Raw genomic sequence first — 24,567 nt, 5'->3', positions numbered from 1 at the left:
TTTCTACCTTAGCAACAGGTTTCCGATTCCCTAGTCCCTTCCTGTGCCTCTCACCTGGGATTGCTTTCTAGGGCTTTATCTCAGCAATTCCCGCTCTCATTTCACACTCTTAATCCCTAAATTGCTTGCCATTCTTTCCCAATTCTTCATGCCAAAAAGGTTGGCATAACGTTAATCTCTTCATGAGTAGAACCTTGATAAATGGAAAGAAAAGGTGGGCCGGGGGGGGGGGGAGTCCCATGCAGGAAGGAATGTAGGAAAATTGCCACAGTTAAAGTGGAAGCAGAAAGGCCTTGTGTTGTAAAGCACAACCATGTCTTAATGCTCATATTTCATTTTTTTTCAGGTCCACACACATTTTTACTTCTCCATTTTGTGGAATCAATGGTGTTTCTGATTAAAGTCCTCCAAAGGATTCCTACTGCGTTTAGAACAAAATTTAAATTTCTTATAGTGACCTACAAGGACCAGCATGACCGGGTGCCTGTCTAGTTTCCAGTCTCATCTCTGTGTGTTCCTTTCAATAGGTGGATTCAAATCTTTTCTTATTTCTAGACATTTTTCTTGGATTCTAATTTTAAATATTTCTTCTATTTAGTACTTTGTTTTCATTCTTCAGGACTCTCTATTATCCATATGTTGGGTCTTCTTTGTGTATCTTCTCTATCTACCACGTTGAATCAACCTTAAATAAATGGATATCACTTCAACTCATATACGTACTCAGTGCCTAGTATGATAATGTGTACCTCAGTGAAGGATCCGAAAAACAAAAAAGAGAAAAGAATCAAACATGTTGTATGTTGCTTTTTATGGCCAATAGTTAGTCTACATGTGGAGGCAGCTCACAGAGAAAAGATAGCTTGATAAGGTGTCCATGTATGATTAACTACTAAAATAGGGATAAAGATATTAGGTGATATAGGATTGAATTATGCAGTGAATCGCGAAAACAAAAAGACTGCTTCTAAAATCCAGGCTTACTAGGCTCTGATGTGGAAATCTTGTCTTTTCCATTCGTTTATCAATGCTTACATTCATCTTATTTCAACACTTGCTGACATTATATTTATACTTCACATTTTTTCACTTTTGTGCTGCTTTACAAGTTTTCCTCTGGCAGATATTTGATGCTTGTTATGTGTTGCCTCAGAATTTTGCACAACCTTCTGTCGTAACACTAACTACTTGGGTTGTCATGGCCCAGAGCAGGGGCTTTAAAATCTGATGGATCTGGGGTAGAATCACAGCTCTGCCCCTTACTAGCTTTGTGACTGCAACCAAGTTACCTTACCTACAGCTTTATTTTCTTCATCTGTCAGAGAGGGATAAGAATAAGAATAGATTATTATAAGTGTTAAACTTGATAATGCATGTAAAGTGCTTAGTACAATGTCTGGCGCCCACTAAATGTCAACTTACCTTTACCTTGTGTCTCCCCTCCTGTACTACAGTCTCTGTGGAGACAGGAACACAGTCCCAGTAAGTTTATTGAATGAATTTACAGCTCTATGTAAATGTTCTTTTTCTTGACCAAAGGTCATATGCCATGTTGGTTCACTCTCTAGGGGGCTCTTTTACGGAGAAAAGAACCCCAAAGAACCTCTTTCATGCTCATCTGGTAGGGCATTCTTAGAAGTAAATAATCTAGTTATTGATACTTGTTCTCCCTATCTGTGGTTTAGGAAACTCTTGTTGATGCATTTCCCCAGAGTTCTTGTGTCCATTAGTTTTCCTGGCCACTTGCCCTATTGAAGACATGCCCGCACTTTTTCTTGAATGGCTAATCATTTTTCCTTTCAAATTTACCTTTACTTATTTATTTTTTAAATGTTTATTTATTTACTTTCAGGAGGGGAGGAGCAGAGGAGAGGGAGAGAGAGAATCCCAAGCCTGCTCTGGGCTGTCGGTGCAGAGCCCTGTGAGGGGCTCCATCTCACAAACCATGGGATCATGACTTGAGCTGAAATCAAGAATGAGATGCTTAACCAACTGAGCCACCCAGGTACCCCTTAAATTCACCTTTGAATCCTTATTCCAGGCTACACTGTATGCAGCTAAACTTATTTTGCATTTAGCAACTCTGAGAAATATAAACATGCAATTACAGGACACATTATCCTCTTTCCTGTAGTTACCCCAATGTTGCTTTCCCTGTGAACTTTATTAAGAGTTTAAAGGGGAAAACCAACCTAGCTATCTTTCTCTTTGACTTACTGCAATAATTAAAATAGTTCCTTTAAAAGTAATGTGTGGATATATTTATAGAAATATAGGTATAGTTGTGGAGATACTGGAGATATGTACATGGCTGTATATATGGATGAAAAAGTTGCAAAATATATCTCAAAAAGTTAATGGTGGTAATTGGTAACCATTGGGTGGTGATATTATGAGTATTTATTTTTTCTTTGTACTTAAAAAAGTATTTTTTAATGTTTATTTATTTTTGAAGGAGAGAGAGACAGAGTGTAATTTGGGGGGCAGGGGGGCAGAGAGAGAGGGAGGCACAGAATCCGAAGCAGGGTCCAGGCTCCGAGCTGTCATCACAGAGCCCGATGCTGGGCTTGAACCCACGAACCGCGAGATCATGACCTGAGCCGAAGTCGGACGCTCAACCGACTGAGCCACCCAGGCGCCTCTTTCTTTGTACTTTTCAACATAAATCCTTGTTGGGTTGCTTTCCTTTCTGCTCTCAGTTTAGCTGTGACAATTTTCTCAGAGACTGCTAATTGTCTTCAAAGTCCTTTTTTCCATTCTTCTTTAGTAATAGAATTTTTAGCTGAGTACAGGGATGCCCAGAATAAATACTACGTTTTACAGCCTCTCTTGAAACTAGGTTTGAGCCATGTATCTACCTTCTGGTTCATGGGATGTCCTTAGAAATGTCACGTGCGATTTGGAGAAAGGGTCCTTGAATAGGAGATGTGCATTTTTCCTCTGTTCTTCGTCCTTACCGACTGAGAAGCAGATGTAGTGGCTAAAAGTTGATAAGCCCTTTTGGATCATGTAGACAAAGGTCCCGCTGCAGGGACAGCAAACTGGAAAGCTGGAAGAAGCCAGGATCCATGACGACTTTGTTGATGTGCCCATCCACGCTTCTAGGCCCCTGCTCTCTGGATGGCTTCCACGAGAGCAACATGGATGTTTAAGCCACTATTCATTTTGATTTTATGGTACAAACAAATCAAATCTTAACTGACATGGAATTAGTGTATCATTCCTATTATGCTTTGCCTCAAAGGTGAAGAATTTATATTATATGCTCTTCCCTGGACATGTATAACATAATTTCCATAAGTGAACTGTTCTGCCTTAGTTCTTAAACTGTTTTAAGACTGTTCAGTCTCACAAAGCTCTAGTTCCACGGCCACATCAGTACACATTTTCCAGGAGACACATGTGTGTGTTTGTGGCAGAACCCGTTTGTCGTCGCAAAATTTTAGAAACCACTGATTAATATGGTTAATGTAAATTAATGTAAACGTGGTTAAATAAATTGTGGTATATTTCTGCTATTGAATATTATACAACAGTGAAAATTCATTAACTATAATCATATTATTAATAAATCTCAGGAACATAATGTTGGGCCAAAAGAATAAGTCCCAGAAGATGACGTATAAGTTCAAAAACAAATAAAACTGGCATAAAGTCTTGGCCCAAACATATGTGTAATAAAATGTACAGAGAAGCAATGGTATGATAGAGGTGCCTGGGGGGGCTCAGTTGGTTAAGTGTCCAGCTCTTGATTTGCGGCTCAGGTCACCCTCTTACGGTTCCTGAGATTAAACCCCCAGTCGGACTCTGTGCTCACAGCATGGGGCCTGCTTGGGATTCTCTCTCTCTCTCTCTCTCTCTCTCGCCCTCCCCCAGTCACACTCATGCTCTCTTCCAACATAAATAAATAAACTTAAAAAGAAAAAAACCCAGGGTATGATAAAAGCAAAATTTAAGAGGACGGTTACTACCGAGCAGGCATTTGGGGGATGCGATAGAAGAGGAACGCGGAGGTCAATGTAAGTCATGGAGGCCTTTTAGCTCACGGGTTGAGAGTTGGATCTGAGTGGTTTATTGTATTATTATATAGATTATATAGAGTATCAATCAATTCAATGAAGTTTATGCAAGGACCAAAGGACGAATCATAGTCCTTGATTCATGGCACATTATTAACATGAATCAGGATTATGATTAATCCAGTCTCGTGCTTTTGAAGTTCACAAAGCAATCATAGTACTTATGAAGCTGCCTATTAGGCAGGACTCGTTTTATTTCTATAAACCAGGCAACAAGCATGGATGCGTTTCTATTTGTGTACCCAACTGTTTCCCTATCCAGGTTTTTAAAAATAAACTTTTAATTTTAGAATAGTTTTAGATTTACAAAAAAAAAAGTTGCAAAAATTGTACAGTTACTGCAAACACCCCACCAACGACCAACCCTCTTTTACCTAAGTGTTAACGTTTTACATTACTACGATACATTTGTTCCAATTAATGTACCAGGGATGGTACGTTATTATTAACCCTAATGAGATTGTAAGCGTCCTGAGAGCAGGGCTTGTGCGTCTCAGCACCCCCTAGCATCTTGCCTCTAGTCGACTCCACGTGTGGGGAATTGATGAGGAAATTAAACTTACTAAGTGACTAAATTATCCACAGAAATAAGGCCCATATTTCATGATCGCTTATAATTTGCTTTAAGCAGCTAAAGCTGCTTTGAGATGTAACCCTGAGCTAAGTTGGGTTTAATGTTCTTAAAAGTCACTGTTTCTGAATTATTTACAAGGGTTCTCATTAGAATGAGCGCAGGGAGCTGAGTGCTGAAGTGGGTATTTTTTTTCTTCCCTCGGTTTCTTTTCTAAATCAGGTCACAGAAAATGGATGCTATTTCTTTAAATAATATAACCAAGCTGATCCCTGGATTACAATTAGGTTACGTAACTTGCTTATGAGCTGCTTTTCATTAAGACTTGCAGTGGGCAATGGGGCTTTACATTTCAGAGCAAAGCTGGAGAACAATCCTGCTAAAAGCCAGAACACATGCGGTGTCAGAGGCAAGGACTGTAATAACATCGGCACGGGAATGAGTTCAATGTAGGCGGCTTCTTTTCTCTTTAAATCCTTAAAACATCCTTTGTCCTACCAAACTGCCTGGTTCCAAATACATCTAAAACATCCGAGAGAGAGAGCGGAGGGCCCTCACCAGGAGGGAAGGTCGCTGTGGCTGGTCCCCGAGAGGCTGAGCAATGGGGAGCTCTCTAGGGAGGACATTATCAAGTTTCTGCAGAACCATGGCTCTGTTTCATTTCTTGCAGAACACAAGTTACTAGGAAACATTTAAAAAATGTGGCCAAGGGAGGTAACAAAAATCCTAGCATCCGCCTATAACCGTATCTCTGCAGATGGGCATTGCAGAGGTACGTACGGTAAGAAAAGTACAAGGTATCAGACCAGGTAGAAAACAAGAAGCTTGATGTCAAAAGAAGCGAGAGTCGGAGGAGATTCTGGATGGGGCTTCATCAAAACATACAAACATCTGTTCTTAGAAGTGGGGATACAGGGGCGCCTGGGTGGCGCAGTCGGTTAAACGTCCGACTTCGGCTCAGGTCATGATCTCGCGGTTTGTGAGCTCGAGCCCTGAGTAGGGCTCTGTGCGGACGGCTCAGAGCCTGGAGCCTGCTTCGGATTCTGTGTGTGTGTCTCTCTCTCTGACCCTCCCCCACTGTGCTCTGTCTCTCTCTGTCTATCAAAAATAAATAAATGTAAAAAGAAAAATAAAAAAAAAAGTGGGGATACAGCCAACTTTCCCCAAAAGGAAGTTGTTCATCCTTGTAATACAGGGTACTCACTGCAGGGGGAGACCATTTTTTGATACTCCTAGAAAAGCCACCTCACAGAACATGATAAACGCTGGAAATTGAAAGTTTACAAGTTAGAGTAAGCAAAGGGATCAGAGAACGGGACAAAGTGCTCTTGACAATAAATATGCAGGAAAAACTCTGCTGGAGAGTGACCCGGAACAGGCTCGTGGAAAGAAAAGACAGTGTAACGCCCAAATTCTACCGAATGCAAAATTCCTTTTGGAAATGGAGTTACTGCATAGTGATTGAAATAGCAATCAGGAACAATTCAATGAACTTGGAGCCCTTTATGTACTTGAAGAAACACCTGTGATTTGCTTCCCGGGAACAGCCAAAAGTGTAATTCTTTAAGCAGTTAAAGTTTGCTTCTTAACTTTTGATAAATGTGATCTGATCCCAAACTCAAGAGGAATATCTTATTATGCCGCTCTATAAAATAATGAATAGAGAGAAGTTCATCTCTTTTGTCTTCTAGATAACTTTAAAAAGTTATGGTTAACTTTCAACTACTAATATTTAATATTTCTAGTTAATGTTTGTAAGTTTTTTAACTTTAAGACAGACCTTTAACTATCAATAATACTACCAATGCAAATGTAAACTGCATGCTTGAATGCAAAGCAGTTAATTAATTCTAATGGTATTGCACATTAATCTTGGCTTCAACGCAGTCTAAAACTTGCCTAAGCCCTGTTGGTTGCTGGGGAGTCTTTGATTCTTGTGTGTGTGTCTAATTTACTAATGAACTTGGTGTCATTTAGGGCTGAAGCAAGCACATCTGAACGGGTCTGGCTGCTCTGGGCAGCTGGGGAAGGGCACCCACAGTGTTCTGAACAGAGTTGGAAGAACACCAGCGCTGAGATGAGTCAGAGCCTCTCAAAGTGTGTGGTGAGTCACAATCAATGCCCCCCACCCTACCCCAGCTGTAACCAAAAAAAAAAAAAAAAAAAAAAAAAAAGTTGGGGGGGGTAGTTCTAAAAGGGAAGCAATTAAAGGACACACCACAAATCTCCTCCCTCTTATCCTTTGCACCCTGAGTGTGCCTTCCTAAGAAGGCACAGACCAGAGACCATAGTCTAAGTGCTGGCCAGAAGGAGAGCCAACAAAGCTAACTCTGATTCTAACCGTAGCATGACAGACCGTAAGAAAGGGGACAGACGGGCCAGCACTTGCCACTGGGGTGTGATCCCCAGCAGTGAATCTTGGAGAATCTGTAAGTGGTCCCAGGATCCAGGGAGATGTATCAGGGAGTGTGTGAGCACTGCATCTTAGACAGTTGGGTTAAGTTTAACTCCTTCTTCTGTCATTTATGCTTGTGATATTGGGGCAAGTCACTTAAAAACTCTGAACCATATTTCCCTTATCTGAAGGTAGTAATATTCTTTCCCATTAGGTGGTTGATTTGGTGATGGGGGGTGGGAGAAGGGACTGCAGGTTGCTAAGCAGGATTTCATGGTATTGCTCAGTTCAACACTGAGCCTAAACTGAAGGAGGTACTCCATAAAGTATATGCTGAATGACTATCTAAGTAATCCTGCCCCTGGATCATCTGGGTGGTGCTGTGCTTGATACCCGGTGGATATGTTTTCCAGGACGCAATTTCTTTAGACACATTCCCCAGAGATCAGGAACTGTCTGTCTGTCTTCTAACCTGGGAATTGTGTATGTTCTATGAGGAGACATTACATAGAAAAGCTACAAGTTTAAGTGTCTAAAGGATCAAAAAGCTCGGTCCAGTGACCTATAGATGCGTACAACCTTCAAAAAAATGGCTCTCCCCTGCCAATAGGCTACCACTGAAAATTAATATCTTAAAATTTTTTTTTAATTTTTAATTTTTAATTTTGAAGAGTATGGGAAAGGGGCAGAAGGAGAGAGAGAGAGAGAGAGAGAGAGAGAGAGAGAGAATCTTAACTTAAGCAGGCTTCGCACTCATTGTGGAGCCTGACACAGGCTCAAGTCCATGACCCCGGAATCATGACCTGAGCTGAAATCATCAAGATCCGGAAGCTCAACTGCTCAACTGACTGAACTACCCAGGTACCCCTTGAAAATTAACATCTTAATGATGGCGAGAAAGCCAGAGGCTTTGTTAGTGCTCACTTTGGAGAAATACCTTTCAGCATTTTACTGAAGCCTTCTTCTCTGAAAGGTTTTGTTTTGGGTCCACCCAACAAAAAGAATTGCAGATAAGGCACAGAAGCCCTATCTAAAACCTCCAATCTAATAGAAGGAAATGACTGTGCAGAAGTCTGGAGTAGAGGCAGGCTGCCGTAGGAAAAGCCTGAAGACAGAGTCGTGAGACAGTCTTGCTAATTTTTGTAATTCTCCCATGGCCTATTGTTCTGTCATGCAAAAAAAAAAAAATAATGCTAATGCTAATGAGGTAATAGTAATAATGTAATCGCAAACATCCCAAGTACTTATTCCATGCCAAACAATGTGCTGAGAGCCTCATGTATCTATAGGTTGCTTCCTTTAATGTTTACAACTCTACTAGGTAGCTTCCGTTATTGAAGCAGATTACGGATAAGGGAATTAAAGCAAAGATTTTTCTCTAGGAGATGCTAAAGACATTCATTTGCTTGTTCATCTGAATTTCAGCACCTTATAAAAATTTAGGAAACAAAAATGGAAGAAAAATTGTGTTTTGCTTCTAGATGCTACTAGAAAGGGGAACGAAGAAAACTAACATGACTTGAGTAGTGATTATATGTCAAGCACCTTCACATGTGTGATTTCATGTGCTCTTCATTTCACAGGTGAAGAAATGGAAGGTTAGAGAGGAAGGGAAGTTCAGGTAGAGCCCAAATATGCCTGACTCCAAAGTCCACGTTCCTCCCATTCTATCAGTGAGATTCTGGCTCTGCCACTAGCTAGCTATCAAAGTCACTTACATTTTCCAAACCTTAATGGTAAAATGCAGATAAAATGCCTGCCCATATAACCCTTAGGACATTCTGAGAAATCACGTGAAATAATTGGAGTGGTATAAAAAATGAAACAGGCACAGATCCCAACAGCAAATAATCCAAATTCAAATACAAGAGATATAAACATAACTTTTTTTTGTAAGTTAGGTGTCAAGACACCTGGCTGGCTCCGTTGGAAGAGCATGCAACTTTTTTTTAATGTTTATTTATTTTTGAGAGAGAGAGAGAGAGTGCGCGCGCGCGAGCATGAGTGGGGGGGGGGGTGCAGAGAGACAGGGAGACAAAGATTATCTGAAGCAGGCTCCAGGTTCTGAGCTGGCAGCACAGAGCCCAACGTGGAGCTTGAACTAATAAACCAGGAGATCATGATCTGAGTTGAAGCTAGAGAGAGAGAGAGAGAGAGAGAGAGAGAGAGAGCAAGCGAGCATGAGTGGGGGAGGGGCAGAGAGACAGGGAGACACAGAATCCGAAGCAGGCTCCAGGTTCTGAGCCAGCAGCACAGAGCCCAACGTGGAGCTTGAACTCGTGAACCACGAGATCATGATCTGAGTTGAAGCTAGATGCTTAACCAACTGAGCCACCCAGGCACCCCACCATGCAACTCTTGATCTCAGGGTTGTGAGTTCAAGCCCCACAGTGGGTGTAGAGATTACTTAAAAATAAAATCTTTAAAAAAAAGTGAGATGTCATCATACCTGTCTGAGAAAAACGTTGGGAGCACAGAAAAGAGTTATTTGTGTTGTTTGGGTGAGCCATGGAAGAATCCATCCAAAAGGTAACATTTGAGCTAAACCTTTAGGATAAGAAGGATTTCATTAGGTTAAAAAAAAAACAAAAGAAGTAGAGGGAGGATATTATAAGGAGAAATGACAGAGGCAAAGGCATGGAGGCATGAAAGAATGTGATGTATCTAGGACACTGTGAGCTGTAGAGAATGGCCAGAATACCAGGTGCTCTGGGATTAACAGATGATGAGCCTAGAATGATTGGACCAGACTCAGAAGGCCTTGAATGCCACGTTAAGACCTTTGGACTTAATTCTGTAGACAACTGGGAGCCACCAAGGGTGACTACCCAAAGAATCCACAAGGACAAAGAGTCTGAGCAGGGCCTTTTGCCATCCTGTTCTTGTGATGATCACAAAGTCCCATGTTCAGAACATCACAGTCTGTTGCCATGGAAATAGTAATGGGCCTCACTATGGGAATAAATTATCCTCATCATTATACCTTTCTTCCAAGGAACTCAAAGTGTTTGTTGTATGTGTTTTCTTTTTCTTTTCTTTTCTTTTCATTTCTTTTCTTCTCTTTTCTTTTCTTTTCTTTCTAACAGAAGCACCAGATGGTGGTTAAGGGAAGGAAGAAAGCCTAAAGACTGTTGAATTAAAGGAGATTTCAAAGGAATGGAAGGAAAAACACAAGTTGAATTTTGAAAGGTTTAATCAAAACAGATGGCAGAATATCTCAGCCTGAGGGAAGGGGAAAATTGTCTCAGAACCCATCTGAAGTGGGAGCTTCTTCACCCTTGCTTCCTGGGTCCCTGTCTGCTGCCTCTCTGCAGGCTGACAGTTCAAGCTGGATAATGAGGAAGGAGAGGCGCATGCCTGTGTGTGTGTGTGTGTGTGTGTGTGTGTGTGCGCTCGCACACACGTATGAGCGTAGGAGATAACATATATGCCAGACACAAGAATTACCGTTGTTGAAATGCTTTTTAAAGTAAGTTGCTATAAATACTGATTTATTGTGCATGTGATCTTTATTTTCAGACAAAACAATTTTTTTTAAATAACAGAAAGTTTTACGATTTTTACAAAATTGTAAAGGGGTATAAAGAAACTATTGTTTTTGTGTACACACTTTCCTATATCATCCTATTTTAATTATCTATTTTAATTCAGTCTTTGAATAGAATACTCCTATGAGGTGGGTAGGCATTGCTATTCTTTTTTTTTTTTTTTTTTTAATTTGAGAGAGAGAGAGTAGGGGAGAGGGACAGAGGAGGAGGAGGAGGAGGAGGAGGAGGAGGAGGAGGAGGAGGAGGAGGAGAGAGAGAATCCCAAGCAGGCTCCATGCTGGGGCTTGATGCCACAACTCTGGGATCATAACCTAAGCCAAAATCAACCAACTGAGCCACCCATGTGCCCTTGTTATTCCTTGTTGTGAAGGAAGACAAGGCCCACAGGGATTGCAAATATTACCCAGGCTATTTCTAAGTGGCAGAGCCTAGTCTGCAGTCTGGTTAGCTCAGGCATTTTCCGAAGTTCCAAAAGAGTTCTGGCACTGCCACTACTGGGAGAAAAACTGGGCAAGTTACTCTTCCTTTCTGGGCCTCAGTTTCCTATGTATGATCAGAGGGAAAGCTGTGTCCACTCCAGCACTCTTTAGAAGCACGAGCAAGAAATATGAAGAATGAAGAAGAAGAGTGAAGAGCGCTATGCATATTTTCTGATGGTCTGTGCTCATCATTTGAGCTCTCTGGGTCCCTGTCTTGCCAGGTTGCCTCAGTTATTTTGAAGGGACCAAGTGTGTTCTGAGGATTGAAATACTTATTTCAAAACAAAAAAAATTATAGGGGTGCCTGGGTGACTCAGTTGCTTAAACATCCAGCTCTTGACTTCAGGCTGGGTCACGATCTCACAGTTTGTGGGTTTGAGGCCCGCATTGGGCTCCTTGCTGATGGTGCGGAGCCTGCTTGGGATTCTCTCTCCCTCTCTCTTCTCCTACCTGACTCGTTCTCTCTTTCCCTCTCAAAAAATAAATAAATAGACTAAAACAACAACAACAACAACAACAACAACAACAACAACAACATATAAAATGCAAAAGGCAGGGAGAAGCTAGGGCATTGGGGTACATGTAATGGTTACATTTACATAACACATGTATTTAATGAGTGTCTACTATGTGCCAGGCACTGGCTCATTGGAGGATATACTACAATGAACAAAACAGAGTCTGTCCGTATTAGATAAAGTGTTAGTGTACAAAATCTATAAAGAACTTACCAAATTCTACACCCTAAAAACAAATAATCCGATGAAGAAGTGGGCAGAAGACATGAATAGACACTTTTCCAAAGAAGACATCCAGATGGCCAACAGACACATGAAAAGATGCTCAACATCACTCATCATCAGGAAAATACAAATCAAAACCACATTGAGACACCACCTCACACCGGTCAGAGTGGCTAAAATTAACAACTCAGGAAACAACAGATGTTGGTGAGGATGTGGAGAAAGGGGAACACTGTTGCACTGTTGGTAGGAATGCAAACTGGTGAGGCCACTCTGGAAAACAGTATGGAGGTTCCTCAAAAAATGAAGAATAGAACTACCCTACGACCCAGCAATTGCACTACTGGGTATTTATCCAAAGGATACAAAAATGCTGATTTGAAGGGGCACATGCACCCCAATGTTTACTGCAGCACTATCAACAATAGCCAAATTATGGAAAGAGCCCAAATGTCCATCAACTAATGAATGGATAAAGAAGATGTGGTTTATATATACAATGGAATACTACTTGGCAATGAGAAAGAATAAAATTCTGTCATTTGCAACAGTGTGGATGGAACTGGAGGGTATTATGTTAAGTGAAATAAGTCAGTCAGAGAAAGACAGATATGTTTTCACTCATATGTGGAACTTGAGAAACTTAACAGAAGAACATGGGGGAAGGGAAAGAAAAAAATAGTTGCAAACAGAGAGGGAGGCAAACCATAGGAGACTCTTAAATACAGAGAAGAAACTGAGGGTTGATGGGGGTGGAGGGGGCAGGGAAAATGGGTGATGGGCATTGAGGAGGGCAGTTGTTGGAATGAGCACTGGGCGTTGTATGTAAGTGATGAATTACAGGAATCTACTCCCAAAGCCAAGAGCACACTGTATACACTGTATGTTAGCTAACTTGACAATAAATTATATATATAAACAAAAACAAAAACAAAAACAAAAACAAAAACAAAAACCAACCAGGGTCTGTCTGGCTATCCTAGAGGGCCTAGAAACAGAGCAGTCATGCAAGAATTTCCACCTGGAAGCTGCATTTAAAATGAGCCATGGGGTGCCTGGGTGGCTCAGTCAGTTAAGCGTCTGACTTTGGCTCAGGTCATGATCTTGTGGTTTGCAAGTTCGAGCCCCACATTGCTCTCTCTGCTGTCAGCACAGAGCCTGGAGCCTGCTTCAGATTCTGTGTCTCCCCTCTCTCTGCCTCTCCCCCATTCGCACTCTCTCTCTTTCTCAAAAATAAATAAACATTAAAAAAATAAACAAAATGAGCCATAATCCTACGTGAAAGATTACTTCCTGAATTTGTATCTTGTACCTTCTTCAAGGAGGGAAGGAAAGTTACATCACTTTTAACCTGCCTTAACAGTGAAGAATGTGTCCCCACTCCCTGTGCATCCTTACCGCATATAATGCTTCTCAGCTTCCTGAATGTTTCTGAGGTTTAGATATGAACCACACATTAGACGGATCGAGGCAAAAAGCCTTGCATTTGAATGCTTTATCATTCTGCCTTTTATGGACTGCACTACTTCATGGAATGTACTAGTGGTTGATAACTCAACTGGCTGCACGTTGTGGTTTTGCTGTGAGCGGGGAAAGGGAAGAGGTGGGGGAGGAAGAAGGAGTACACAGAAGCCCAGCCCAGGGATGTGCTGGCTCCTTAGCTTCAGGATGATCTTGAATCCTTCTGAGCTGTCAATATTTTTCCATTAAAGACTATACCTTTTGGTCTCTAATACATTCTCTCTCGACATACTTTTTTTTCTGCTGCCCCACTCTGACCACCTGATGCAGTTCTGTGCACAAATTTTACTGAAGCTTAAGGACATTGGCAAGTGTTTCTCACCGAGGCCTTTGGGTATGGGGCCGGTGGAGCCAGGGAAGTGCATCCCGAATGGGTTATAAATGCCAAGGGGGGTTAGGAGAAAATTGGAAGAGCCTGTAACCAAACAGGGCTTGGAAAAACCTGGAAAGGCAGCAATGCGGAGCAGCGGCTGGGAGCAGAGAAGTGGAAGGGTCTGGGTGGGAGTGGGGTGGGATTTGGGAGACAGAAGCCATTAGAGAGATCTCAGGCATTTTTATGGCCACGGCAGGTTCATTTTAAGGCAAGGATAGAAGGGCATAGGACATGGGCCTTGGCCTTGGAAAGGATTTTGGATTTTATTCTAGGAGTTATTGGATTGGATGTTAGGTATGATTGAGAAGGAAGAATCAAGGAGTCAAGTGATGGTACCATTTATGGAGGTGAAGACTTTTAGACAAGAACCAGGATCCTCGACTCTGAAAAAGTCATTTCATTTTGCTTTTGTTAAGTTTGAGCTGTGTTTGGATGCAGGAGCCTGAAACCGAGGAGAGTTTTGGGTTGAACAGTGAATTTGAGAGATGTCAATATATAGACACTTAGTACGTATTCAGATGTAATCATCTAGGGAGAGAGTGTAAAAGTATTCTTCTCTGCATTTTCAAAGAAGAGAGAACTCAGGGTAGGGGGAGATTAAGTACCACGTCAGACAGACCCATACTGCCACCAGTAATTGGTGGAACCGAGATTCAAACCAAGGTCCATAATGGGTACAAAGAATAGTTAGTTATTTTTGTTGCTGTTTTTGTGGCTATTTTTTCTTGCTGAGGTTAAGGCTTGGCTCTATTACATTTATGTAAAACCAGCTTAGCACCCTAAATAGCCCTGTAAAAATCCTCTGCAATGATAGTCCAGTGCCCTGGGAAACCCCCAGGCTCTGCCTCCCACCTGTCATTGTAAACCACTTGCCTTGTCCTGGGATCTCAATTCCTGTTCCTTTGCCCAGCACCTGGTTATTTCTGTCTCTTAGCCCAGATCCTTTGGCCTGGCACTTCAGTGGGACTCTCTGGCATGTTTCCAGCTTTGCCCATGCTTGCTATCTTTCCCTTGACTCCATCAGTTAGAGCCCACGGGCCAGTCTTTCCTCATTTCTGAGCCTAGTCCTGGATCCCAGATCCCTAGAGCAAGTAGGGTTCCCTGGTATTTGCATGTCTTAAAAGGAAACCTTAGGCAATTTGCTGTCTCTGTACCTTAATATATATTCTTTCCATTAAAGGCATCTTGGATATATTCTTCTTACTCCTATCTTATTTTTCCAGACTTGGGCTAATCAAGTAAGATATGATCTTCATTTCTTTATCTTGGATCTTCTGAGCCTTCTGTTTTGCTTTTCTCTTCCATCTGTCCCTTATAGACTTTTATACCTTTAAAAAAAACCTACTTTACCTTCTTCTTCTTGCTTCCAGATATCTTTGTTTTTCTTGAAGACCTTTTATCATTTCACGCCTGTGTATTGCTCTCTCCCACACTACATCTGATTATTGCTAGCTGCAATATTAAAATAAAATAGTTTAAACTTCATTGATACCTTTTGACGTTGACCAGTTCTAGCTCTTGCTCTGAGATGTCTTCTTACAATCACAAATATTGTTTGGGGGACAGCCAGGTGTCTAATCATGCATTTCCTTCATTGCTAATATAGGGTGACCGTCAGGTGGACTTCACCTATTGGTTATCTATGGTCAACATTCGTTCAGATTGTCCAGTAGCCATGCTGGCAGCCATTTAATATTTTAAAGATCACCCTGGCTAAAATACTGATATTTCTAGAATAGAGGCATACTGAAAATACCACCTGTTAACTTTAATCAGCCTGAGAACTCATTGATACTAAATGTCAGTTTATAAGACTCCTGGTGGCCCACTGATCTCCAAGTTCTTCCTGGAAATAGTGTGATGAAATGAACACAGTAACATCCCAAAGAGATTTATAGGGCTTCCTTGCTGTGATTGCTGTTGCTATGACTACCCAAGAATCTGGATTTCCCTTGCCCTTGTCCAGGGATTCTCAACCAGGGCACTTTTGACCCTTGGGGCAATAGAAGAATCTCCAGTTGTGGGGGGGCGGGGGGGAGGATTGCTTGGAAAAACACATTCAATATTAGAATATACTTTTATATTTGAAAAACAGATGAAGTCTTTTCACTATTCAGACTAAAGAAAGTAAAAATGAGCATGTGCAGAAAATAAAATAATCTCAATGGGGCAGCCAGGGAGAGGGCAGTGTTTTTCTAATTTTTGTTGTTGTTGTGACCCATAACAAAACAAGAAATACATTCTACATCTTAATTTAGTACACATGTGTGTATGTGTGAATAATTAAAACAAAAAATTTTAAACAGTTCTTACTCTTTTAAAAAGTAATTTGCTGGTCAAGAGCAACTGCATTGATTACATGATCCATAGTTTGAAAACATTTCCTTCAGGAGATAGTGTTAGAATCTTTTGTTTTTTTTTTTCAATATATGAAATTTATTGTCAAGTTGGTTTCCATACAACACCCAGTGCTCATCCCAACAGGTGCCCTCCTCAATACCCATCACCCACCCTCCCCTCCCTCCCACCCCCCCATCAACCCTCAGTTTGTTCTCAGTTTGTAAGAGTCTCTTATGCTTTGGCTCTCTCACACTCTAACCTCTTTTTTTTTTTTTTTTCCTTCCCCTCTCCTATGGGTTTCTGTTAAGTTTCTCAGGATCCACATAAGAGTGAAAAAATATGGTATCTGTCTTTCTCTGTATGGCTTATTTCACTTAGCATAACACTCTCCAGTTCCATCCACGTTGCTACAAAAGGCCAGATTTCATTCTTTCTCGTTGCCACATAGTACTCCATTGTGTATATAAACCACAATTTCTTTATCCATTCATCAGTTGATGGACATTTAGGCTCTTTCCATAATTTGGCTATTGTTGAGTGTGCTGCTATACACATTGGGGTACAAGTGCCCCTATGCATCAGTACTCCTGTATCCCTTGGGTAAATTCCTAGCAGAGCTATTGCTGGGTCATAGGGTAGGTCTATTTTTAATTTTTTGAGGAACCTCCACACTGTTTTCCAGAGTGGCTGCACCAGTTTGCATTCCCACCAACAGTGCAAGAGGGTTCCTGTTTCTCCACATCCTCTCCAGCATCTATAGTCTCCTGATTTGTTCATTTTGGCCACTCTGACCAGCATGAGGTGGTATCCCAGTGTGGTTTTGATTTGTATTTCCCTGATGAGGAGCGACGCTGAGCATCTTTCATGTGCCTGTTGGCCATTCGGATGTCTTCTTTAGAGAAGTGTCTATTCATGTTTTCTGCCCATTTCTTCACTGGGTTATTTGTTTTTCTGGTGTGGAGTTTGGTGAGCTCTTTATAGATTTTGGATACTAGCCCTTTGTCCGATATGTCATTTGCAAATATCTTTTCCCATTCCGTTGATTGCCTTTTAGTTTTGTTGGTTGTTTCCTTTGCTGTGCAGAAGCTTTTTATCTTCATAAGGTCCCAGTAGTTCATTTTTGCTTTTAATTCCCTTGCCTTTGGGGATGTGTCAAGTAAGAAATTGCTATGACTGAGGTCAGAGAGGTCTTTTCCTGCTTTCTCCTCTAGATAGTGTTAGAATCTTGGGTGAAGGTGCACTTTTTAAGCTTATTTTTTTTTAAAAGGGCATTTTTTTTTTTAGAAGTTGACCAGGTCCTTCAGATTACAGACTTACTTCCCTCTTTCCTTCCCTTCCTTTCTCTTCTCTTCTCTTCTCTTCCTTTCCCTTCCCTTCCCTTCCCTTCCCTTCCCTTCCCTTGTCCTGTCCTGTCTTCTCTTCTCTTCTCTTCTCTTCTCTTCTCTTCCCTTCCCTTCCCTTCCCTTCCCTTCCCTTCCCTTCCCTTCCCTTCCCTTCTCTTCTCTTCCCTTCCCTTCCCTTGCCCTGTCTTCTCTTCTCTTCTCTTCTGTTCTCTTCCCTTCCCTTCCCTTCCCTTCCCTTCTCTTCTCTTCTCTTCTCTTCTCTTCTCTTCCCTTCCCTTCCCTTCCCTTCCCTTCCCTTCCCTTCCCTTCCCTTGTCCTGTCCTGTCCTGTCTTGTCTTCTCTTCCCTTCCCTTCCCTTGTCTTGTCTTGTCTTGTCTTGTCTTGTCTTGTCTTGTTTCACCTCCCCTCCCCTTCCCTTCCCTTCCCTTCCCTTCCCTTCCCTTCCCTCCTCTCCTCTCCTTTCCCCTCCTCTCCTCTTCAGGGTCTCTGTTACATTTCTTTTATCTCAACTTACACAGGCAATGTGTGAGTGCAAAACTAGTGTGCTAAGGAGTGTGGAAATCCTAGATTATATAACACACGAAGCTGGTAAATTGTAGGTACATGGTTTCATGATTTAAACTTAGACTTATCTGACAATCTACTAAGAGCTTGCTTAATAAATGATTATGAATAAATATATCATTCATTCATTCATTCATTCACTTTATCTCGTGATGTTAGTTCTACCAGGTAATGTGTGCCCCTCAGTCTCAATGAAAGCCCAGTTCTTAGCTCACCCAGCTTACAGGGAAGCATGGTCTGATTTCCCTACATACTTAAAGTCTCACTGTCCCACACAGGATGTGTCACACTCCACTCAGCTCCCACACAGGATGTGTCACATTCCACTCAGCCTCTTGATATCCTCCCTCATCAGCATCTCCTGGCTACTCTCTTGCTGGGCTTCCTCTTAATCTACTGTTTAACTTAACCTTTTTCTAAGAGTGACTTTCTGAGCTTTTCTTCTATTTCCTGATCATCCAGCTCCTCTATTGCTTTCACCTTTCCCTTCCCCAGAAGGCAAGAGCCCAGAGCAGGTGTGTCACCTACCTCGTCTATCAGACAACTGTGCAAACGTAGTTTCTTAAATCCAATCTGATATTCTTTTTCCTGGTATAAATTAGTAAGATTCGTTTTAACATTTCAAGCTGGTGGGAGGAGGAGAGGACTACTTTATGGCCTCTGAATAAGGACAACTGCCCAGTCTGCCTATTCTAATTACTGGGGGCCGGTGGTGGTGGTGGGGGGTGTGTGTGGAGGGGGATGGAGCACAATGCAGTGTTAAGAGCATAGATTTTGGAGTCGGGCACTTGGATCGATGCTCTGCCACTCCCTAGTGGCTTATGACTTTTCTGTCTCTTTTGGCCTTTGGTGGTAATCTTACTGCCTACTTGACAGAGACATGGTGAGAATAGAAAGAAAAAAAGGCAGGTAACACAGCACCTGGAGCCTGGTAAGTGCTCAGTAAGTGGAAGCTATTATCAGCTATTATCTCTTGGAAATGTACACTATGGTAAGGATGTCCACACACTCAAATCAAAATGGGAAGGCCTTTTTCCTTGCATGAATGAGGTACATCTTATTGGCTTGTGGCTTCTCTGCTTCTCTCTGCACATCTATTTTCCTCTGTCTACTGATAGCTCACTCTGCTTTTTTGTTGTTCCTTGCCTCTTCGATGTTAGTTGGCAATTTTAGCTACCACTGCTGTGTTTTTTAGTGCAAAGATCCAGGAGAGGGAACTAGGCTTGCCTAGTTCACCTTTTTGTCCCAGACCGTAAGGGTAGGATGGTCCTGAGTCTGGGGCTCACTTCATTAGTCATACGCTGTGTGACTACTTTTGGAAGAAGTGGTTGGTGTCTCCTGGGACTTACTCAAGAGGACACACTTGGGAGAGAAGGTGGAAAATGTCTTGTCTCTAGTTGAACTTCTGGTTCAGCATACATCCTTATTTTGATCTAAAGAGTCCTAGAGGACAACAACAAAGGTCTACCAAGGTGACAAATGGTGCAATTAACCAGTTCATCACTTAAATAATGGGAGTGACCATTTGCTTTATGAAGAGAACTCTGCTTTTCATCAGGAACCCTCATGGGATTCATTCAAATTGTAGTTGCTTTTTTATGCACATACAATATACTTTATTTTACAGAGGGTGATCACCTATAGGTTTTTCTTAGGAAAAGTAAGTTTCCTGTTGTCACCACCACTTTTTACACAATACTCAGCCTAGCTCATTAATTTACATTCTTAGATATATACAAATCTTTTTTTCACTAGTTTATATATTATTGTATCCAATTGACAAACATTCTTCACTCAGCATCTCTTTTTACTTCCCCCTTTATTCTTTCTTTTTTATTTTTCCATTTTGTAATTTATTTTGGAGAGAGAAAGTGTGTGTGTGTGCCCATGCACTTGAGCAGGGTGGGGAAAAAGAAGGAGAGAATCCTAAGCAGTCTCCATGCTCAGCGCAGAGGCTGATAGGGGTTCAGTCCCACAACCCTGGGATCATGACCTGAGTTGAAATCAAGAGTTGGATGCTCAACCGACTGAGCCATCCAGATGCCCCTCCCCACTCTTTCTTTCTTTCTTTCTTTCTTTCTTTCTTTCTTTCTTTCTTTCTTTCTTTTTTTTTTTTTTTTTAATTTTTTTTTTTCAACGTTTATTTTATTTTTGGGACAGAGAGAGACAGAGCATGAACGGGGGAGGGGCAGAGAGAGAGGGAGACACAGAATCGGAAACAGGCTCCAGGCTCTGAGCCATCAGCCCAGAGCCTGACGCGGGGCTCGAACTCACGGACCGCGAGATCGTGACCTGGCTGAAGTCGGACGCTTAACCGACTGCGCCACCCAGGCGCCCCTTTCTTTCTTTCTTTCTTTCTTTCTTTCTTTCTTTCTTTCTTTCTTTCCTACTTACTCTTATGCCATTTTTTTCTCATTTCAGTCTTATTTGTTTTTGCTATTTTCTGTATATTTCACATTGGTGGACATTCAAGGACATTGATGAAAGAGCCTCCAACCAAGGGTTTCTAGTGCTGCAGCAGCCACATCCAGGCTTCCATAGCACAAGAATACCAGTACGTTGATCCTCACATGTCTTGTGTATACTTCGATACCATGCAAGTGATTATAAATCCTAGTTCTACAGTTGAGTCTACACTCCAAAATTGTTATCAATAAGCTGGAAGACTTGACACTTTATAGAAACATGTTCTTATCAGATATAATGGCCCTGACTCATTAACTCCTTAGTTCATCCCCCCCCACCCCCACCCAATGGCTGCTATTTGGCTCTCTTCTGGATATTGTGCCAACATCTTAGCACATTTAAAATTAAATTTAGCGGCGCCTGGGTAGCTCAGTTGCTTGAGCATCTGACTCTTGATGTTGACCCAGATTGTGGTCTTGTGGGTCATGAGATCCAGTCTCACAATGGACTCCGTGCTGAGCCTGCATGGAGCCTGCTTGGGATTCTCTCTCTCCCTCTCTCTCTGCCCCTCCCCTGCTTGTTCTCCCTTTCTCTCTCTCTCTCTCTCTTTCAGAATAAATAAATAAACATTAAGATTGGATTTATTGTATTCTCCCTCAAACTCTATCCCTTTCTAGCTTCTCTGCGGGCAACAATGAGAACAATGATGGTGAACTGTACTGTGTCCATTTGTCCAGGATATTGTCGCTTGTGCTGCTCTTTCTCCATAATCGTTGTATTTGTGCCTCACAAAACTTCTATGAGGCTGGTAGAGACCCTTTACAAATGAGGAGACAGCACAAGAGGGGATAAGTAATTTGTCCAAAGTGACAGAGGCAGGTCTTCTGACTGTTGGTTCTGTGCTGTAAGCTCAGGAGCACCACGCAGCACCTCAAGCTCTGACCTCAGGGTTGTTTCTGTTCCTTTCAGTCAGTGTGTCCCGCATGGAACACATCCCAAAGCTTTCCTGCTTTCTCATCTGCAGTGTCCCACACTTGCCATTGTCAAACTAGTTAGACCACTACCTCCCAGTGTGGGCCCTCATCTGCTCATTCCTCGGTCCCTGGGAACACCTCTCCTTTTCTGTTCTTCCCTTCTGCTCTACTCCAGCCTGAAGACATTTGTTGAGACATGAGTTTATTTTACATACTTTCTCTCTTTCACAACTTCTTCCCTTTTTGCCATGTCATTTTGAGGTCTAATTCTGGCTTCCTAGCAGGACCGAAATGCGGGTCTCGTATACAACAGCTGTTAGGACAGTAGCACCTCATTAGTAATTCCCACAGCCATTTGGATAGTAAATATCTGTGGCTAATTGGAAAAAAATCATATGTGTAAATATGCTGTTCTCATGATATCCCTCCCTTCTAGCCTACATCAGCCTCCTGTTTCCTATTTTAGAAAATTCAACATAGGTCCTATATCCAAGACTGCCTGTTAACTGTGAATTTGCTGACCTTGCCCTAGGTACCAAAGCAATGCAGCACTGAAACTGTCTGTGCCAGCCTTCAAAGATGCATGTAGCCAGGGCCTCCCTTCAGGGGGCCAATGATGGAACCATCAGTTTCAGTGATGCCAGAAATTTCCCAAGGAATAGGAAGAGAACTGACACTTATTCTGCACCTCCTTGATGCCAACACCAAGTATGGTATTGTATCTACTTTATCTCGTTGAATCCCAACATCAACCCTACAAAGCAGATAGAGATGGGGGTGGAGAAGGTCCCAGTGTGGCCACCCAACCTAAATTCAGAGACAGTAGTTTAAGGACAGGATCTGGAAATCTGGTGGGAAGGGACCCAGGTGCTTGAAGAATTAAGGAGGGCCTGAGAAATAGCTCCTTCTACGGAGAATGGGGCATATTCGGGTAGAAGTGGGAGAGGTGTCATGAGTATTGTTAACTGCCTGTCACTAACAGCATCTGCTGACTCTGCTGTGGGGGTTTTGCCTTAATCCTCCTGAGACTGCACAAAAGAGCAGAAACAAACAAAGCCATTTCACTTGAAAGCTATTGAGGCAGAATGTTATGACCTGAGGCACCCTTGTTGGGCAGCTCAGGTGGCAGAGTGCAGCCCACGGGACTCTGGAGAGACTAGACACAGAGAGCACACAGTGACCTGGAGCATGAAGGCATAGGGCACCTGCAGCCTCAGCCTAGGCCTTGGCCAGTGGGCAATAGACTTCACCCCTGACATCAGAGCTGGGTAACAGGGACATGGTCAACTCCATGGGCTGCTTGGATGACTATAGCTCTTTAAGAATGTCATGAGACAGCCACTGGCTCCATGTCACATGCCCCCTCCCCACTCCCAGAGCCATTTGGGAGGAAGTCAAAGAGGCCTATTCCACAACTGCTACCTTTGCTGGCACATTTTCATCACTCTCCGTTCCCACACCTGGCTGGGATGGCCCGGGAAGCAGGCCACAAACCTATCTTCCTCTCCATTATTCAGATGAGAAACTGAGGCTTGGGGAATTCACGTCACTTGCCTAAATTAATACAATTAGAAAGTAGCAGCACTTGGATTAGAAGTTAGGCCTTTTTCATTTTGAAGCCCACGCTCTTCCCACTTTCTTGTTCATTCAACAAGCACGTATTGAGTGCCTACTGTGTATCAGGCACAGGAGGCAACGGGAAATAAATATAAGATTCTGCCCAAATGAACCCCACACCCAGTGGCAGGGGTTGGTAACTGTTCACCAAAATTCATGGGCTCTTCTTCTTCCCGGACTCATAGCTGGGCTATATTTCCCATCTTACTTTGCAGTTAGGTCTCCGGCTTGCTGAATGTGAGTGGAAATGATGAGTGACACTTCCAGGCCTGGCCCATAAAAACCTCCCTCACATGTTTCTCTACCAACCTTGGAAGCCATGTGTGGAAAATGGCAGAACTGCCTCCGCTGATGAGGAACATATGATTTGGCCTGTTACATGAACAAGAAATCAATTTATATTGTGCTTGAAACATTATACATTTAGGAATTTGTTTTGTTGCAGCACTGGCTGTATCTTAATTGAAACATACTCCCACACGAATACTGCCTGGAATGGTTTTCCTTGTACCAAAAAAAATGACAGATCAACTTTCCTCCTTTTTAAACGAAACTGCTTTCTGGAGACAACTCTGAAAATCTAGTGGTGTTCTATGGAGAACAATCACCTGTTGGCTGAATGGGCAACACCAGAGACTCACGAGAGAAAGCTTGCCTTGGTCCAGTGCTGCCCATATGAGGGACAATTCTTCCTAAGTATGGCTCTGTATTAGCCATCCCACTTTGCGAAAAGACCTGATGCTAAATCCTCCAAACTGGCTTCTATCAGTTATAATAAAGGTGACATCGTAACCTCTCTCTGCCCCCCTTTTGTTTTACTTTCGATTTGTTCAGATTTCAGGTTGCGAAGATGGCCACTTCTTATTGAACCCCTTCCGAGACCTTGAAGATTATAATAATCTTTGGACAAACCAGCAGTCAAGGGTTGATTAATTATATTACGGTGATTGTGCAAATAATCCTCACAATTGAAACAAGTGGTAAACTATGATTATGTTTTGGTTCTAGTATAATTTTTTTCCTGAAGTGAATAAATGCCCTATTTTTGCTTTAAATATTTTTAGTTTTCTACGAAGTGATCATTATTTTTTCCAACTGCTAGGATTTCTCTGTCAAAGATTTTTAAACAGTACAGTAAAATCCTAACCATAAATGAAAAGTTGATAAATTATAAAACATTAAAATTAAGAATGTATGTTCATCAAATGGCATGATTAGAAGAATAAAAAGGAAAAGCACAGAATGGCAGAAGATATTTGTAATACATGTATCCAAAAAAGGACTTATGTCTGGAATCTATAAAGAATCCCAATGGATCAATAAAAGAGAGCACAATAAAAAAAATGGGCAAAAGATTTCAATAGCACTCCACAATAGAGGATTTCAACTAGCTCTAGACCTATGAAAAGGTAATCAACTTCATTAGTCATCAGGAAAATATACACTAACACCACAGTGAGGTCCTACACATCTACCAGAATGGTTAAAATTAAGAAGGCAGATAATCCATGTGATGTCTAAAATGCGGAGCAACAGTAACTCTTACACGTTGTTGTTGGAAATATAAATCTGTGCAACCATTTTGGATAACTATATGTACTACCTATTAACGCT

The 24,567-nt window shown here is 41.9% G+C and overlaps 1 long non-coding RNA gene across 4 annotated transcripts; it reads left to right on the top strand.

The window, feature by feature from the left end:
* The first annotated feature begins 1,426 nt into the window (after positions 1-1,426).
* LOC123581458 lies at positions 1,427-24,306 on the top strand. 4 transcript variants are annotated; one of them, XR_006703744.1, is made up of 4 exons: positions 1,427-1,482; positions 6,628-6,754; positions 21,869-22,049; positions 23,169-24,306. It is a non-coding gene; the product is annotated as an uncharacterized LOC123581458 (long non-coding RNA). The 4 variants fall into 4 exon arrangements; XR_006703741.1 differs by lacking the exon at positions 1,427-1,482 and having other exon boundaries at positions 6,473-6,754; XR_006703742.1 differs by lacking the exon at positions 1,427-1,482 and having other exon boundaries at positions 6,474-6,754; positions 23,399-24,306.
* The last annotated feature ends 261 nt before the right edge of the window (positions 24,307-24,567 follow it).

Source organism: Leopardus geoffroyi, chromosome A3 (assembly GCF_018350155.1).
Source record: "Leopardus geoffroyi isolate Oge1 chromosome A3, O.geoffroyi_Oge1_pat1.0, whole genome shotgun sequence".
NCBI lineage: Eukaryota > Metazoa > Chordata > Mammalia > Carnivora > Felidae > Leopardus > Leopardus geoffroyi.
Note: the sequence above shows the minus strand (reverse complement) of the source record. Positions and strands in the feature narration are given on the sequence as shown.